Source organism: Wyeomyia smithii, chromosome 3, assembly GCF_029784165.1.
Source record: "Wyeomyia smithii strain HCP4-BCI-WySm-NY-G18 chromosome 3, ASM2978416v1, whole genome shotgun sequence".
In the NCBI taxonomy this organism is placed as follows: Eukaryota; Metazoa; Arthropoda; class Insecta; order Diptera; family Culicidae; genus Wyeomyia; species Wyeomyia smithii.
In genome coordinates, this window is record NC_073696.1 from 49,685,359 (window position 1) to 49,698,661 (window position 13,303).

General features: G+C 36.4%; 1 protein-coding gene across 2 annotated transcripts in view; it reads left to right on the forward strand.

Annotated features, from left to right (window-relative positions):
* LOC129729453 (fibrinogen alpha chain) overlaps positions 1-13,303 on the forward strand; it is a 246,335-nt gene that overhangs the window by 207,338 nt on the left and 25,694 nt on the right. The gene's annotated exons all lie outside the window — the stretch shown is intronic.

Here is a 13,303-nt window from a genome sequence, read left to right on the forward strand (position 1 = left end):
TTTATGATAAAAAAAACTTATTTTCAAAGAGCACATTGAGAGTATACAAGCCAAGTGCATCAAATATACGAGATGTTTATATCCTCTCATTAACAGGAATTCAAAACTTTGTTTAAAGAACAAACTTTTGATTTACAAACAAATTTTTAGACCAGCAATGCTTTATGCTGTACCGATCTGGTCAAGTTGCTGTTCAACAAGGAAGAAAACGCTCCAAAGGATTCAGAAATAAATTCTGAAAATGATTTTGAAGCGTCCTCCTTGGTTTGGTACACTCGAATTACATAGACTTACTGGTGTTGAACCATTAGAAGCTATGTCAAATAAAACTATTAACAATTTTCGACAAAAATCGTTGCAATCCTCAATTGCTACGATAAGCTCTCTTTATAGCCAATAAGTTAGCAATTAAGTTAGTTGTAAGTTTACTTCCCCTTTCCTGACAAGTAGGTTTAAATCCCTACGAATGATAAGTCCTAATTGCGAAAGCAAACAAATCCTAACAATTAAAATTACAAATTTCTAACAGTGTTGAGAAGTCACCATTTGTGATTGGACACACATACTCATTATTTACTAATACTTATCATAAATACTTAAGCTACTAACAAATCCCCCTCTTTTAACAAAATTAACCCGAAAATCGTTCCTTTTCTTCGCAACCGGCTGCCGGTGACGGTGAATGCGTTCCTTGCGTGGCCGATACGTGATGAATGCGCAATGATGGTGCAGATGATCACAGCTGGCTGTCAAATTGAGCTCTTCTAGCGTCAGCATGGTAGCGAAACGGCTCTGTTGTAAAAGGAACCCTCCCTATCGGGTTGTGCCACCAATTAGTGCTATTAGTGATACTCTACGGGGTCTGATTTTGCCCTTTTTCGTCGATGGCCAACGCACTTTGTTGCGGTTTTCGTGTACACCGCTAAAGTGTTTGCCATAAAAAGGTATAATGTCCCATGCCCTTGAATTTAAGAAAAAAAAAATAAACATTTCCTCCGATTTGACGGGGTCTCCCAGTGACATTTAAAGTTGTCACTTGCAGTGCTGAGAAAAATCACCACCTAGAAACTCAAACAGACTGATATCAAGCCAACCTTGGCGTCAAATATCTTTTCTACGCACAAACATAAACTGTAGCTAGACAACGGTCGCTAGACAGATCGAAATGTTGATTTTCGATGAACACATTTGTTGGCATTCATTCCTCCGTCAAAGTTCACATTCGTTTATATATTGTCAAAGTTGAAATTCATTATCATCGTCAGGGAAATAAAAACGAATATCAGTTTCAGTAACTTGTACTGAATATTTGTATTACGTTGAGCTCAGATGCAATGTTCGATATTGAATTTCTGGGGTTCGACAAGCAACCGACTGACCTAGACCAGTTCATACGTAATCACAGCAGCCATCATAGTATATAATTCATATAATTTATTTAAGTTATAACGTTTAATACGTTTATTCTAATAAATGATATTTCTCATAAATAAGTTCAATCATAATCACAAACTTATTATTTGAATTCATGAACAATTGATCAGCTAAAGCGACCTGTCTATTGGTGATGATTCTTGGTTTCTTCTATGTAATTTCATCATCTTTGAATAAACCATGCTCATACGCTTCAAAAGAATGACTAGTACGGAAATGCCGGATGATATTCCCGACGTCCAAAACGACTTAGGAATGTTTGCATTCGCTCCCAACATCAATTCGACATCGCCCACGTGCAATCAGCGGTAAAGCAACTTCCTGTAGTGTACGCTTCCCTAAAAGAAGGTTTTTAATGTTGAAGCACTTTTTACAACGTTGAAAACACATGGACGATAACCATACCTGCACAAAGCTTTCTAGTTTTGATAATATCGTTGTCACGAGAAGAGCTTCCAGTTGGTATTGCTATCCATTTTAGATTATTTTCGAAGTAAAAAAAATGTAACTGCACTTCAAAAAATATCAGTACCTCAAATCGAAATTGATTTTTTTGCCTTTGAGTTTCATTTTCACGGTTGGTATTTTTGAATTAATAGATGAACCGATCCGAATATCTTCTGTTTCGTTCTTGCTGGGTATTATATTCATTTTGAGACGTCAAGTAACAATGAACACTTTTGTTTACATCGCATATCGGATAGTGAAACTGATTGTCATGGTAATATGTATCACCTACACGAAGAAAAAGCTAAGTTTCAATGTTGTGAAACTCATTTGATAATATTAACCACTGGTCACTTGTTTCAACTCTGGAAACCGGTCCATCGCAGCTAACCAAAAGTGAGCACGATATTCGATTGCGTATATCATACTATTACAACGTACTTAGTGCTAATTATTATCTGGCTTAATTGATTGAACACAGTAAAGATTTTAGCAAAAAAAATAATTGCTCAATTTATTCGAAACTCTTTCAATGAAGATGCTGAACATTTTTTTCGAGCGAATCAATCGCATTGTTCATCAATATTTGAAAAAAGTCGAAACAGCTAATGTGAACGGATTAGCAAACTATATATTTCGATGAATGTTCTCATTGATTTAGTTTTATCCCGGGAAATAATCCTCATTATCTAGACAATTTTGCGAGTCGAAGTCTTCTCACGAGATCATTCAAATGGTTTTTTGTCAGATCGTTGAAGAATAAACGTATAGAAATAGTAATTCGCTGCTTACTGGTCTCTCCCTAAGAAAATTTCAGCCGGTTTGGTGGCAATTATAAAACCGCCTTCTACCTGCACGTAAGCCGGTGGCATATAATGGCGCAATAATGATCGTGTCATGGTGGTGTTTCCTTTTTCCGACTATAGAATCTTGCGCTGCGAACCGCTTGGATGAACGCGGAATTGACACCCGCTGTAACTCCCGGACCGCGAGAGTCGACCACGCCGGTAATGGGAACTGTGAACAATGATGCGGTCAACAACAATCACCGCTGCTAACCGTGCGCCACCATTCTTGGCTTTTGAATAGTGCTATTGATTAGAATTTAATTTTAGGTCCGGTCGCTCGCTCGCTTGCTAGCTCTGTGGGTGGCGGTTCCTGGTGATATTTGCCTGGACACGACTATTCAACGTGGTTCCGTGGGTAGGTCCACCTTTTATTACGAAATTGTACCGCAAAGCAGCATGAAGCTGCAGAAAATATCGATTCTAACGGTAACCAACGGAGGCAAGATTTACGTTTCAAAATACTTGGTCTGAAGTTTAATAATTTTTGTTGATGAATCTGCTTTAACTAACTGTGTATTGATGTCCTCAAAAACAAAAATCGCAGTATATTACTTTCTAAGTTCTTTATGCTGGATATTTGACATTACTTCTTCTTCATCATCCCATTCTTCTGCTTCACCTTCCTTATTAGGGTTATAATCAGTTCTTTTTATACTCATTTTCATCATACAATGGTTCCCAGTATTAATCCAGCAGACCTGACAGTAACAGAGTAGCAACCACATGCAATCAATCATGCTCATGCTCATTTTCAATAAAGTTATAATTCCTTTAGAGAAAATTTTCAAACTGCAGTTTCCCATCTAAAAAAAAAAGTTTATTATTGGGCCCTTAGACCCGGCCGTAAAAATACGCAACACCATTGATGAGTCATAGAATAAGCACTGTTTACGACTGGGTATTCGAATACAAGCTCCATACGAAAACCGCTAATATCTTTACTACTTTATGTTTTGCCTTTTTACAATCGCTGAAATTAATGTTCGAATAAAAGCATGTCCTTAAATTGCAGTTACCACAGTTACAGGTGACTATAGTGTATTAGTCCAGCAAACTTTCAACTTGCCAAGATCTATGAAATCTGAGCATGCAATCGCAACCATTATGCTCCGAAGCGTTTTTAATTAATTGGGTACTGTAATGTGGCAGCTATCGTCAGGATTTTGCTTCTTCTACCCGTCATGCAACTAGCTGGTGGTAACAAGCTGACCTGTGAATGACATAGGAAATATTCAAAACAGGTGCTACAAACCATCAGTAATGAGCAGTGAAGTATACATAAATTAAGCTTAAGAAGTTAAGAAGAATTATAAAAAAAATTTAAAAGGAGGATGACAGCATTAAAATATGTTTTAAAATGTTGTTCATTATTAAACTGAGTTTAGGGGGAAATCTGGAGCTCGATAGCAACATTCTAGAGAAAAATTGTCTTCTACAAATTTGTTATATATGATGAAGCGCTTATTCGAAAATTATCAAAAAATTCAAAACCTCCAAGGAGCGCCTCTTGGCGGTGCAAAGCAGATTCTTCAATAAGTTGATATCTAAAGCCTATCTAAACCAGGTGCGTTATTGTTACAAGATAGTTCTTCCATCGGAATAAGTGATTCTATCGCGCCGTGACCCGGAGATGCATCGCGATCAATGTTTTGTTCGGAAATAGAGACAAACATCAAGACCGTTATACAATTACTCATTCTTAGCTTAACTCGGATCAAGTTTTTAAACTTGCTCTCAAGCTCCGTATGCCGATTGAAGTTGTCGGGTTTGCCTTCTTCCCACGAAGTGGGAGGTCTTCTGTTAATCCTCTCGCCAGGATATCGTTTCGTTTGGGCTTGCAACGCAGCATCGAGAATCAAGCCCGCGAGGAGGTTGTATTCTTCAAGTGGTGGGAGATCTTGAATCGACTCGAAAGCTGGAGAAATATTTTTCTCGTATAACTTTTAATCGATACATCGTGTGAGGTCATACGCAATGTTAATCGCTTATGTGCGATTTGATTCATACAATCCTTCACTTCAGCGGATGAATTACCCATCGAAGGATACTCGCTGCAAGGGGGCCATTTAGCAGTCAACTGCTTCAAAAATTTTTCAACTGTATTTAGAAATGCCAGCAGAAGACTTTTGAGAGGATCAGTTATGTAGAAATTTTCAGAAATCCAGTCCATATATCTAAAAACTTCTGCAGTCCAGATTCTGGCTGAATCTTGGACGAAAATGAAGGAATCAATTTGGTATTCCTGGAAGTGCTTGAAACTTCTTGCGGGAGTTATTAGTTTAGCCCATCCCGGAGGAATTTGCTTCGGAATTTCAACATCACTTTTATGTGTGAAAGTTTCTGCCAGCTCAGATAGGGATCTCCTATGACCTTTCCTAGGAAGTTTAGGAAAAGAAAACCTTTTTCTCTTCATACACTTCCCGGATTCGGTAAAAGTAAGTTCTCCAAATGAATCGTCTGAATCAAAATCATCAGTCGACAACACCTCATAAGGATTCGGGGAAACCAGTTAGATGGCAGTGAAAGTGCGCTTAGAGCGCTCTTTCAGAGACTGCTCATGCGGAGTCTGCCTACAATAGAGGCACTTTTCAGCACCTTTATCGCATCTCTACTTATTGCCGCAGTTGGTGGTACTTTGTCCCAACTGCTTGCATTTGATGCATTTCATCACCCGCGGCACAAACAAGCGCACGGGTAGACGCACCTTGTTCAGGAATACATATCTCGGCAATGCAGACCCGGCGAAAGACAAGCAAAAAGAGTCTGAATTGGTGTAAGATTTTACACCCTTGCCAAGCGACACTGAATGCAATTGCATGCAATCCAGTATCTTAACCGACTGAAGGCTGAAATCCTTAAAACGGCCGGTCCCAGCTTTCAGTACACTGAAAGAAATCGACATTACATTATAAAGTGTTTTGCACTTGAATTCGCCCTACTGGTCAAAACATATAGAATTCATATGCGAAACACTTTAGAATTATTTATCGTGCAACACCTCATTTTCAAAAGGAAAACACTTTCAATTCTCGTGTTAGGACATATAGACATAAAGTGTTTTGATTTTGAATCTCAAATGAATGTTCATCGAGCTTCGGATGATTTTTATTCGATTTTGAAATGAAAACAGTTTTTGTTTTATTTATAAAGTTTAAATTTCACTATAGTAATTATTCACCAAAGATAAACTTTTCTTCTCTGTTGAAGAAGCCTGTAAAGCAAACAAAGTATTTAATTAATTTAATTTCATTAATTGATAATTTAGTAAACAAATACTTGCCCCAGCGTAGAGATGAAAACATCAGAATCTCTGTGATCTTGAGCTAGAAGAACGGAATAAGATTAAAATTCGATTCTTTTACATGACATAAATTACATACCTTGCAAAAATTTATAGATGTAGTCCGGAAAATCGTCGAATTTCTAAGCCGCATGACACTCGCTGAATCTTCTGTCGCCATTTTCCTACTTTTCAGCACAAACGGCACTTCATTTGACATATAAAAACAAAACATATCAACTGGAGGTGTTTCGCACATGATAATCAATGTGATGAAACAGTGGGGCAGATTCAAGTGCAATTCACTTGAAAGGGATGTTGGAATCATACGTAAATGAAATGTGGCTCATAGATGTAAGTTGATGTGTGTGGCAACTTGAAACGAAAGTGCAAATGATTGAATTCGATAAGAAAAATTCTTCAAATAACGATGCAGAGTCATTTTCAGACCCAAATGATGAAACACTTGGATGGAGCGTGCCCAGTTTTTCCAGTGTAAGTCCTCGACGGTCAAACTCGTGTCGGTGACCACACCATCGATCTCGACTGCGCGAGCTGGTATATACACGTGGTACTCCAGTGTGAAAAGAACACAAACAGCAATCTCGTTTGCTTATTGAGGTTTGTCACTAAAACATGCAGCTTATTTTGGCGGGCTGAAAACCGTGCCAGATCTGTACCATACCGTACAAATCTATATTCAATGCCTTTACTTTAAGACAGAAAAGAAAAGAAGCTTCCGTAATCCTTCCGGGTACAGCGTTACCCGATAGAACAGATTTTGTGTGGCTGCTTTTGCAACCCGCGGCACCTTGTAGCCGCCTAGATCGGAAAGGGAATCCATCGCGACAACGATCCTGTCTCCTCTGAGGTTCAATTCCAACTGAAAAAGTTCTTGTTAAAATATTCGCCAATGAATTATTACGTTTATTTGATTATCATATTTTTTATTCTTGCACACCTGGAAATAGTTTTTCAAGCGTTTGTTTGCAGTTTTCGTCTACCAAGAGAATTTTATAGATTATATTTTTCTCAAAATATTGAGATAATGAGCTACCTATTTCACACCAAAATTTAAATTTATGTTTGATACATTTTTGAATGGGGAAGTCCTGGAAAGTTGAGAATTTTCAATGGAAATTTTTCGGATCAATTTATGATTTCGCATTCGTTCAATAATTAGGAAAAGTCATTATTAATTTTACAACAATTAACTTGCAAATTTAGCTTGAAGAGATGATTTCAAATTTTGTATCAGATAAAGTATTCATATTTATCGATAATTTATTGTGTATCCATCATTTCCTTATTCACTAACAGATTGAAAAACCCAACTACCATAAAACAACGATTTTCGAATCATTTGTAATTTCTATTAGAGCAATTCTGCGAAAAAGGGGGTAAGCGACCTTTGCGCAGATGTTCCTCAGAGCTAAAGATGTCATTTTGTGCAATTAGTTTTTTTTACATACGACTAACTTTTGAAAAGGGCTTATGTAAAAAAGGTATTGATGATTACAAATATTGTTAGAAAAAGAACGGTTTGTTTGATTGGTGTGACATCTTCGACAAAGTTGTAGGTAATAGTTTTGTCTTCCCGAAAAATATTCAATTTGAAAAAAATATCAGAAAATAGTACGAGGGTGGTATCCTAGACACGACCGCATGTTTGACGTAGGACTACGATTGTTTTATATTTTATTTAGAGAATTTAGACTTTGTTCGATTGGGCCACGTTTCACTTTCGACACGGTTCAGTTTTGGCACGGTTCAACTTTGGCACACATAAGCCAAAAACGAGCGGTTATGTTCAATCGTAATTTATAGTTTTCTTGTTTTGCTTTTAACCAATTCATGCTCAACAACCACCAAAAGAAAGGCATTTTGTCCATTATGTTGCCAAAATAAAATACCGGAATCAGTAAGACGGTTCTGGAGATATGACCGAAACGAGTTCCAGTAATATAATAGACATAATCAAAGCAGTACTTAGTACCGTGCTATACCTCTAATTACTCGGGAGGATCATATAAAGTGTCTAGGGCGTTAAAGGCTGTCACCGTTGCGTTCCGGATACTTCCAGATTATTGAGCCTAAATCCATCAAGCGACACCTCCAACGACTTACATTCCTAAAACTAGTTCATTGGTGGCCATATATTGTTAAGGTCATATGCCATCAGAAAGTTATATAAAAGAAAAGCGTTTATTTTTAACATGGTCCGATTTGGCAACTGAAAAAAAATCTGATTATTTTTTTGCAGACATCTATTTAAGGAGAAAAAAATACTGTTTTTAACATTGATGAATACCTTTCATCCTAATGCAGTCAATTTTCTTCAACATGCGAAAAGGCAATTTTTTATATGGGCCTTAATTAAGAACGATTTAGTAGAAAGTAAAATTCCTTTCATCTTAAAATGCGCTTGTGAAAGATAGCTCACTCACCGATCCCAAAGCAGCATCATTGTTAGTTTCCTACAACTGCTTAGCAAAGATGTCACATAAAAAATCCTGTATTTACAAGTTCGTTGGAAAAGTAACGATAAAGAGTTTCAGTTTTTAGTGTAAAATCTAGATTTACAAAAATTTTGAAACTGAAATTGAAATTTATGAACATGTTAACATTCATTTTTTTAATTTTAGGCCAATTGAAATATTTATTCATTAAGCAGAATCAGAAAAAAATTAATCAGTATTAAGATACCAATAAAAAAAACAAGCAAAAATGCCATATTTGAAAGTCATCTGTCTGTTTCCTTCAAAAATAAACCTAGCTCGGTTTGATCAACAACATTAACCTCTCCAATTGATGTTTGCATAATGTTGTTCAATTACAAGTCCGGCAATGACAGGTTGTGTTTATATGTTTAGTATCTAAATAGTTTCTGCAGATGCTGATGTAATATTTTTGTAATTGAAATATACGAATGTTTAAAACCTAACGTCAAGATGCATATAATTTGGTTTTTCTCTATGCCACAATCGCGTAATGCAACTAGGATTGTCATATTGAATTAAATTTATTTTACTGGAAAAATATAACCATCAGTACAGCTTAAACGAGCTATCTGAACTTTCTGTTTCAAAATCTTAGCGAAGCATAATGGTTTTATATTGTCTTTTAAATAGCCTATTGGCCATTTGAATATATCTGAGAAAAACCAGAGTGTAGAATTCGGAAAGACAGCAACCCAATGCAACTTCAAATTTTAGGAATTTGAAAGAAGTTTTTATCATTAAACATGGATATGAAAATCACTACGGTTCAAATGCCATCTACTCGCCACGACAACCAAAACGAAATGAGCAACGGGGAATCAAGCTCCTGATTAGTAGAATGTCCACGATTTTTAACACAACTTTTGTTGAAAAGATATTTTAATTATTATATTACAATCTTTCGCAATATTCTACCTGTCGATTAAAAATATCGGTGTTCGAAATCTGTTCAGGGGTAGTAATACAATAAGCACTTTAAAACGATGAGAAAACATCTGTTGCAGCTATATAAAGTGAGCTCGTGATTGGTTGAAAGCTGCGAAACTGAACTAGAAAAAGTGGATTTCAACTGAACTTTTTACTAATTTACTGTTCAATGTACAGTGTAAAATGATATGCCAATTATTGTATCACATGCTTTGGCAACCGTCGTCGTTCGATCAAAGCATTGGTGGTCAAAATCCGTTCAGTTGTAATCATATATTGGATGCAACATCCAACATCGTGATATACTGTTGCGTACAGGATTATTTTATCCCCGGCCGCACAGCGTAGTGTGCGAACACGCAGCTACATTGCTTTCACTTGGCTTGACTGCACGCAAATGGTAATCGAGTGCTACTGCACTGACGCCGAGCGACCGTCTTCTCATACATGGCTTGGTGCAGTACTGTTGCCTGTGCAGCATGTTTTCTTTCAAGACATCAGTTTTAATAACATTCTCACAGCAGATCGTTTGATTGTCTGATGGAGGAGGTGGTTACGAACTTTCCGAAAAAGCTTCACTTTCAAGACATCAAAATAGTCTAGGTTCATAGAAGCAAATATTAGTTAACCTGTTGGGACGGGGAGATTCTGTCAAATTTTTTGTTGCCACTGATATAGAGGTTGTCATAGCAGGCAGGTGGTGTCCACTCATGAAGTCTGTGCCAGGCGTGCTTGCATGTGATTGGTACATTGTTCGTGAAAATACGACCTTGAAATTTTTCATCAATTTTCACGGTTTAACAATGAAGTAACAATGATATATGAAGAACCACAAAATTGTCCATCATTTTATCAATCCAACGACATATTGATTATTTTGATCCATCATGTGGTTACATCAGTATTACCGTTTGAAATCTTTCATTCCGACGTTACATCTTGGTTTTTAGTTTCCTCAGAATGTATCTCGATATAGTGCGGTTAGACGTAGTCCTACGTCAAAATATAGCTATCTTAAAATGCTCATTTTTGAACATTTTTATTTGTATGAAAAATACGAAAAATTAGCTAAATATTGTTGAATCACGAAGAAATGAAAAAGAGATTGAAATTTAATAGAAACAAAAAAATTAGGCCAGAACTATTGGTTTGATTGGTATGATGTGTTTGTCGAAATTCCGGGAAAAATAAATGAATAAAAAACTTTTTTTGCAAAAATCTGTTTTTTTTTTTACGAAAACCACATACTGTTAGCTAACATTGATAGTCGTTTAAACTTGTAGAAATAAAGAAAAATATCGCTCGAGAAAAAATAATATTCTTTTCAATTATTTTTACAGTGTGCATTTATTTGGTATGACAAATCATTATCTACAACTTTACGCAAGACACTATACCGATCAAACGAACAGATTTCGCTCAGAGTGTCTATTCATGATAAACATAATCATTAATAGACACTCTGCTCAGAAAATTTGATTTATATGCTAGCACAAAGTTTTTTGTGTAACCTTTGTGTTATCTTACTTTGGGAGTATTTCGTGAGTAGAGTTGCTATTAAGATAGAAGATTTTTTAGAGCTAAAACCATTTGTTTGATCGGTATGGTGTCTTCGGCAAAGCTGCAGAAAATAACTTCGAGGTAATTTTCGAAATCTTCAAGATTGTAATACCTACTCAATCTTACTAGTAATTACAGCGCAGGGCAACACATTTTAGTATCATGAAAAAGAAGCCGAATATTTTGCGAAGTCATTTCGATTCGAACAGTTCTATTTTCAACATTTTTGCTGTAAACAGAGATGCCTGATGCGAAGGCTTGTCTTTATTTGGAAGACATTCAAAGGTCGCGTGGTGCACCCAATTTAGTGTTTGTAACCGGTAACTGCCAGGGACGTATTTACATTTTTCTGCTGTGTGAAGATATGTGAAGACATTTTTTGTGCAACGTGAGAATAATTGGAAAAAAGGACCTGGCATCCCTGCTGTCAAACCAGTTCGATTACGGATTTCTTTGCCGTTTGGTATTCATTGGTTCATTTGATTACATTACAATTCATTAAACTAACTGTTGCAATTAACGCGAGGTATGACTATTTCCTTTCCTCCAGCTTGATATTGAAAATTGGTACCACACAGATATACTAGATGTGCAGATTTTTAGAATCCGTATGCAGATTTTTATTAATTTGCAGTTTTTCAGAGTTTCTGTAGATTTTTGTCCAAGTTTCTTTACATTGCGCAGATTAATTGAGAATGTGTGCAGATTTTCGTGGACTTTTACCCATGCAAGCGCAAATAAGTAATACTTTTCGATCCCGTTAGCAGTGTTTTAAATATCCATGTCGAGTTTACTCCTAACAAAAACTCGACTAAATTGAAATCAAGCACATCACATTATACATGAAGTGGAAAGGCATGCACTCGCTCTGTGATCGACTGCAACCGTCAGCGCCGAAGTTATTTTCAGTTCAATTAAAAATCATTTGTTTCCATTTCGGTCACTTCAGCTGTTAAAATCAAAACAAGAGTATTCACGAGAAGTTTTCACCCCGATTCACAAAATTGGTTTTATTAAAGTTTCAAGGTGCCTATTACAGCCAAAAAAGCGTTATAAAACTTTGATATAATCAGTTTTGTTACTTTGGATGTGACCCATGAAGTGCTCGAAGAGAAAATTAATTATTTCGAACTGTCCGCCACAGTCCATGTATTCGTAAACACACAAAAAATGAGATATGAGACTATTAGGAATCCGTAACGGGTCATGGGACCAACCTTCTGTGCAAGTTGGACAACTGTCACTAGTAGCAAAAAATAAACAAAAATAAATTTTGAATTGAGCTGCTTCAGATCTAATTTCTTGCAGCGTTTCCGTAACGTTTTTTCACTAGTGTATAACGTTTTTTACCTGGTATATGCATTTAAATATCTCAAATGAACCTATAAGCAGCTGTATCTAGTGAAGAAACGATAAAATTTGTATAATTTACTTAAACATTTAATGCTTTCTGCCACACTACAGCTCCGGGCAACATGCCCCACGCTTTAACGCTTACTTCTGAGACTTCTAGCGCTGCTTGACTTCGCGTGCTGAGCTGGCATATGAAGTTGCTGCATGGTGCATATTATACTGCATTTGGGGCGTTTTGCCCTGGTAGATTGGAAAGCTTGCGATTTGATCATGTTTTTTAATAAAATTATGGCGTTTGTGTGTAACAGTTATTACAAAACAAAATAATAGCAGTGCATTACCAACTAAATAGAGTATCTAACTGCATGAAAAATTCGTTGTTTGTGATAAATATAATTACAATGTTGGCGATGTTCCTTAAAAGAGGGCGTATTATACCTATTTACCCTACAGACCTTCAGCCTTTTAACCTGGGATTACTTTTCAATTTAGAATAGATGTCAAAACCTTGATGACCATTTACTATGAATTAGAATGGAAACTGACATTTCTATCGAACACTTTACTAACCCCCTTTATGCACAGTTATTCGTTTCAAAAAAGGCCGCAGCTGTAGCAGGTGAAATATTTATCAACCTAGTGAACGATAATACCATAAACGAATCAGGTTTTGTGACTCAAAGCCGACAAATTTGATTTATGTTAGCTTATTTGGAAATGCTGCACCAGCCCCGTATAACCACAGTATCCTTGTCACTGGCATAACGGGGTTTTATTTACAATTTACAATAGTTTTTGTTCACAAAGGTGGATTGATTCTATTGTGTGCGGTGTGCTTCCGCAGTCCAATCGTTTACTCTGCCTCTGGTGGTCAATTTAGATGTATTCATTAATTAGGTAATTAATTGAAAACTTCCGCACAATTCGATAGCATCGGCATCGCTTTCAATTAA